General features: G+C 33.0%; 1 protein-coding gene across 2 annotated transcripts in view; it reads right to left on the bottom strand.

Annotated features, from left to right (window-relative positions):
• The window catches only part of LOC108976285, a 36,281-nt gene extending 32,061 nt beyond the window's left edge, over positions 1–4,220 (bottom strand). For both annotated transcript variants that reach the window (XM_018945278.1, XM_018945280.1), the window contains exon 1: positions 4,150–4,220. The gene's annotated coding sequence lies outside the window, so the exon portion shown is untranslated. The remainder of the gene's footprint in view (positions 1–4,149) is intronic.
• Between the last annotated feature and the right edge of the window lie 2,125 nt (positions 4,221–6,345).

Genomic DNA, 6,345 nt, shown 5'->3' with positions numbered 1-6,345 from the left:
AATTTATTTTATTTTCAAATTGCTTACAATTCGAAATATTTTCCAAATTTCGCTATTCACTTTAGTAATAAAACAATAAAAATATATATTTTCAAATAATTATGTAAACTTACTTTGCTTGAAAGAAAAAAAGTAAAATTAGTTACTATTATTATTTTTTAAAGCTAAATTTTTAAAATTTAATTATCAAAACAATTTTGCATTAGGTGATAAAATTGTATAGAAAAGCTTTTCGAGAACACATATTGAGTCTACAGAGCTTTAAAAGCTCGAAAGCTTCATGGACTTACGTCAGCGTGAGAAGTCAAAGCTTACTTTTTGCTCTATTATATCATTCCCAAACCAAAATACTCTCATAGAAAACACTCGTCATTTGAACTTTGTACTAGCTTAAACAATCTCAATGCCTTTTTGATGGCGTTTGTGTATTAACGAACAATAAAAGTCCCAGTTAAGTTTTAACAAAGCTGCCATTCATTAGACATATGGCCACGCTGAGTTAACTTGATTTATTATCAGAATTTGTTTAGAATAATTTCACACATTTTACGGAAGTAATATTAGGGTACTGGTAAAGGTGATGATTTTTCAAGATCAAGAGTTGTTGCAGGAAGTAAATGGAACAGAGGTATCAGTTGTTTACAGAACTCGTATGGCTCAGCGAAAAGTAGCTGTAGGAAACTTAGTTCATTTTTGAATCGACTTCTTATTAACTTTGGAACTGAATGAATATCAAATATTGAGATACAGAGTTTAATATATCTAATTTGGTATTAACTTGTACTAAGTCTCAAAGAAATACGCTGGATATTTGCCAATCGTTCTTAAATGTTGGCTTTAGCCATTTAACCATCTTGAAAATGAAGTTCGGTATGCAATAAGTAACATCGCTGGCCTGATGTTGGCGGATAACAGAAATATGATTGTCGTCTTTTTTAATCCAGCAAGACTCAAAAATTTCCAATTCCAAAAGAATATGAGCTAAAGATAAGCTAAAATAGGAAGAAGTTAAGGAGTTCGGCTTTAAGAAAATAATCATTTTTAGTTTATAAGCAGGTATCTTTCTGTTTCTATTCTCATCTTCAATAGAAGGGAATGGGAAATGAGTACAAAAGAGCTACCGACTAAGGAAATTGGAGTCGAGTTTTTATAAGTTGTGGAAACTAATGACAGATATATTAAGAATAACAAGGTTTCGAGGCGGTTTTCTAATGGAGAATCCATAAAAGGAGTAGAAAAGTCTAAAATGAACTTTAAAGTCTGGAGAAGGGATGTATATAGATTAAAGTAAGAAAATTATTTATTTTTTGGAGCCGAAGCCATCTGACTTCAAAATTACCTATTGTAAGTACTTGAGAGATCGCGCTGATTAGACATCATACCAGCGCCATTCAATATTCAGGAAGCCAAAAGTCATTTCAAGCAATTTTAAGCGCATAGAGTGACAAAGTCACGGCCGCCGCGCATCACAATGCAGCTGTCACTTTAATTATCAAGCAAAGTGACCAAGTCCAGCTCCAGCAAACAGAGCCGCTCTATCATTGACACTACGCGGCCGCCTGCAGTTGAGCTGGGTGACTTTAGTGAAATAGTAAATCAAGCTGACTTTGATGGTAGCGGCAAGTTGAAGTGAAATTAAAAGCATATTTCAAATGCGAGCGGGCACTTCGTGGTCATTTAAAACTAGCAAGCGCACAATACAAATGTTCCTAACATAATAAATAAAGAGATAGCAAGCGCATGCCCACAGCTTTTGTTAGTAGACACATTGATATGTGTATATTAGTGTATGTGGCACAACATCATATGATCATATGAAACTTGGAACAAACCAAATATTGCGGCCTGGCTATGAATTACTGCTTAGTTATTGTAATAAATGTGCGCAAATTTATTGTGTGCTCGAGGAGCTGTCGCTTAGTTGCTGCAACAATGCGGCATGCTACTGCTTCTTCTTTTTAGCATACTTCTGCTTTTGTTGCTTCATAAGTACAGGTATTTGCCGCACTTTAATGGCTTTGCATTTGCTTTTTAGCTTTTTATTTTATTGCTAGCCCTAGAGCGCTTTTAGCAAAATTTATTTTCTTTATTGGCATTTGCTTTTATTGTACTCCGCTCCTTTGAGAGCGCTTTGAAAGACCTTTGAGCCACTGGCCATTATTGAAGGTGGAATTCCTTTGAGTCTGCAAATAATAGGCAGCTAAGCAGTGCCGGAGGCGTTGCATATCAGCCATGATTTATAGAAAATCATTTAGATTGAGACATCGAATGCTTTATTATAGTAAATATACTGAGGTATTAGCGTTAATGAAAGTTTATAGACGGGCTTTGAGGACGCACTTATACTCAAGCGCAAATGTGCTTTCAATTGCAACCAGAAATACCTCTAAAACTCGTTATGTATAAGTGATATGAGCCTGAATGTATGCTTAAAATAAAAGTTACGTGGACTCTGTAGAGAAATGAGGTATTTCAAGACCGTTCGAAACACAAGTTATGCTAAATATACTCTGTACGATATCCGAGACGTTTGCTATGAGTTTGAACTGCAACCAAAAAGACCGCTCAAATTCAAAAGTAGAAAGCCCCTAAAAGTATGCTTCCAATACTAAAACGTTGCTGATTTTACATGAAAATGGAGTGTTTCATAACATATATCAATGACTATGGATTAGATAAAACCCAAAAAATGATGAAATATGGCAGAAAAATACAGATCACATGTAAATTTAAAATAATGATGAAAAAACATGGAGCTGTCATTCTAAATCTCTGCAACTTTTTGCTGGTTCAACATCAAACTTTCGGAGAATATATATATATATTTGTATTCGGTATATAAGCGATTAACGCTTTGCAACTCACAAGTGGCTATAACCCCTTAAGTACTTTGTGTATATTTGAGACCAAGAAACCCAAGCACCGGTTTCCTGTAAAAGCTGTCACAATCATAATTTCTTGGAGAAACAAGCATACGGCCCGTCAATTTCCATTCTAATGAAATTATAATGTTTTCTAATGCTTCCTACAAGCACCTAAATGCCTAATTTTTTCTATTTTATAATGATAACGTCGCTGCCGCCACTCTTTAGCACAAACTGCAGCGATTTTCCCGCACTTTGCGCTCACAAATTAGAACTTAATAATAATATTAAATTGCCACTTAAGAAAAAAACTTCCCTGATTGATAAAGACCAGGCATATATACATGTAAATATATATGTGTTAGTGTGTGAAAATCACTTGCTTAGATAAAATAATTGAATGTTGGAAAAAATTGAAAATGGAAATCATTTCGTGATTACAAACAATGGCAGCTATGTGCAGTTTGAGAAAAAAATCACACACACACCAGTGTGTAAAAGAGCTATAAGTGAAGAATGTGCGACGAAAGTGTGTGTGTGTGAGTGCTTAATAATTGTAATTAAAAGCTGTTGTTGGCGCGATAAATGAAGACGCTGAAGACTCTCTTGCTTCAGACAAACACACACACGCTGAGAGCAGAAGAAATGCATATATAAGTATATATATAAATATTTTAGTTCACCACGCATGCGGCTGCATGCTACAGCAGTAATCATCTAAGCAATGTGCAACTTCCGCCTTTTGTTGCAAAGCAACTGCCTGAAACAACAGCCACCTGCCGAGATCAGAGGCAAAGTGACCGCATAAAATGCCTGAATAGCTGGCTGGCGTGCGCATGGAGTGGGCAGCAGAGTTTGTGGCAAGCACAGTTGGCAGCTGGTATGAGCTTTGATGCGCCAATATATTAAGTGCTTTGTGTAAAAATGCAAAAAAAAAAAGACGTAGATGAGTTGCTGGCCAGCTGCAATGTATTACCGCGAGCGCCGACGCACACACATGCACTTACATTTGGTTTATTTTGTGTGAAAAAGAATGAAAATAAATAATTAGATTTCTATCAATCGAACGTGTGAGGCATCAACACCTGCTGCGCACCACAGTGAAGGTTGCAAGAACCTTTTTAAGTTTTCTTTTCAATATTTTCCAGCCAATGTGCGTTGCACCAGCCGCCCAGTTGGGTTGCAGGTAGTGCGCATGCACTTAGTTACATGTTCAAAGGCATGTGCGTGTGTGTTAATTATTTGTAATTTTCCTTTGGACTCTCTATGTACTTTTTCTACTCACCTTTTTGCGGCCAATGAGCCTTATTTGATGCTGCAACAACAATAATTGATTGGCTGGGCAACGCTGAAAGTAAAAAAGAAGAAGAAATGACTAAAATGAAATGTTATGAGAAAATCAAATAAAATTACAGTGCGTGTGGGTAATTCGAAAAAATTATGAAGGAAAAATTAGAAAAAAATTCACAAAAGTAAAAAAATATATCATGTTGCTAATTCAGGAAAAATAAATTAGAATTAAAATTATAAAAATATGAAAATATGAAATAAAGTATAGTTGAATAAGTGTTCCCTAAAAAAAATTCATACAAAAAACTTTTTCACGGGTAAAACATTTTTACACAAAAAATTACAAAAATAACTTCGAAGCGTAATTTTCAAAAGTTTTCAAAGATTTTACCAAAAATAATTTTACAAAAAAACAATTATTCCAAAACTAGTGTTTTCGAAAGTTACCAAAATACGGGGTAAACAAATTTTCCAAAAAAAAAACTTTTCCCTAAATATTTCGAAAACAAAATTTTTGGAAAGTTTCCAAAACTAATTTAATCATAATTTCCCAAAATATTTTTCAAATTTTTCCAAAATTTATTCGCTCAAAGTATTTTTTATAAAATTTTCCAAAAATTGTATATAAATTCGAAGGCGTCAATATTAAAATTTGTTTTTACCAATAACATTTTTTAAAATATTTTTTTTTTAAATTTTTCCAAGATAGTTTTCAAATTTTTCCAAAAAAAATTTGGAATCTTTTTCAAAAGTTTCCAAAACAAAATTTTTCGAAATTTTCCAAAATTTATTTTTCCAACTTTTTTTTCAAAATTTTCCCAAAACATGTTTTTGAATCGAAATGAATTTTTTTTTTTAATAATTGAAAGTGTGGAAAATATTAATAAAATAAATAATGCTATAAGTTTTACAAAAAAAAAATTCAGGAGTAAAAATATGGAAAATAAATTCAAAGGCGCGAATATAAAAAAAGGTATTAAAAAATACAACTAGAAATGAAAATGTTATTAGAAAAATTGTAATTTTTTATTTGAATGAAAAATATTTTATTAAATAATTTTTTTTAAACGACAAGTAATACTATTGTTCAGCATGAAATCGCAGAAAGCATCATAGCATTTCTTAAACATTTAAAGAAACATACATAAAAACTGCAGTGGGATGCCACAAGCGACACTCAATGTCTTCAAAAAATTCCAACACAATATAAAGACAATAACAATAATACAGCAACAACTCCATGTATGTACAACAACTAAAAATAGAAAATTATGTATTTGTGCAGCTTATGGCGCCACATGCGGCACTTGTACACAGTATAATAAGCGCCTGTCATGCGACAAAGCGACGTTTTAATTTGTTTGCATGTTTCCACACGCTTTTTCCCCAACAAATTTTTATTGCTATTCTCCCTCACATTATTATTATTATTTCATGCGTATGCACATGTGTGTGTGTGTGTATGTGCGTAATGTAGTTTTTCATGTTAAACAATTTTCTTCTATGCACACTTAAATGCACGATGTCGTTTGCGCTAGCACTTCTGTGGCTCATTTCAATGCATTTAAGTGGCCATTAAAGACATAAAAAGAAAAAATGCGCGTTGCATTTGGTGAAAAATTCACATAAAAAATAGAAAGAAAGGTACGCTGAGCAATAATAAAATTATTTTTACAACATGTTTGCTGCCAACAATCAAATCAGTTGGCAATGAGTGTGCGTGTTGCACAAATACACCGTGTGGCATGCAATTATGACTGCAGCCAGTACGTGCGGCATTTGAAAAGCTAAAAGCTTGTGAATATGTGTTCGTCATTGTTTGCGCATAAATGTGGGCGTGTGCGGAAGCAGCCAAGTGCTTCTAGCGGATTTGCCTTTGACGGCGTAATTAAATGTTTTTATAGCTTATGAATATTTGTGTGGCAACATAATTGTGTTTTTATGACAATCAATTAGCGGAACAAATTCAAAATTAAATAAATTGCAATTATTCGATTTTCTCAAAAAAAAAAATTTTTTTTTGTAGAAGTATTTTTTTGAAGAAATTAAAAAAAAAGGAATTTACAAACTGACGTCACATAAAACATTAAATTTTTTAAATAAAAAATTTATTTTTTTCCGTGACACTTGTAGTTTCACAGTTCGCAGTTATACAGTAAGCTCTATAGCATAACATGAAATGAACATTGAA

The sequence above is a fragment of the Bactrocera latifrons genome, unplaced genomic scaffold (assembly GCF_001853355.1).
Source record: "Bactrocera latifrons isolate USDA-ARS-PBARC rearing strain unplaced genomic scaffold, ASM185335v1 scaffold_74, whole genome shotgun sequence".
NCBI classification, from domain to species: Eukaryota; Metazoa; Arthropoda; class Insecta; order Diptera; family Tephritidae; genus Bactrocera; species Bactrocera latifrons.
The sequence above is the reverse complement of the archived record's forward strand: the minus strand, read 5'-3'. Positions and strand labels throughout refer to the sequence as shown.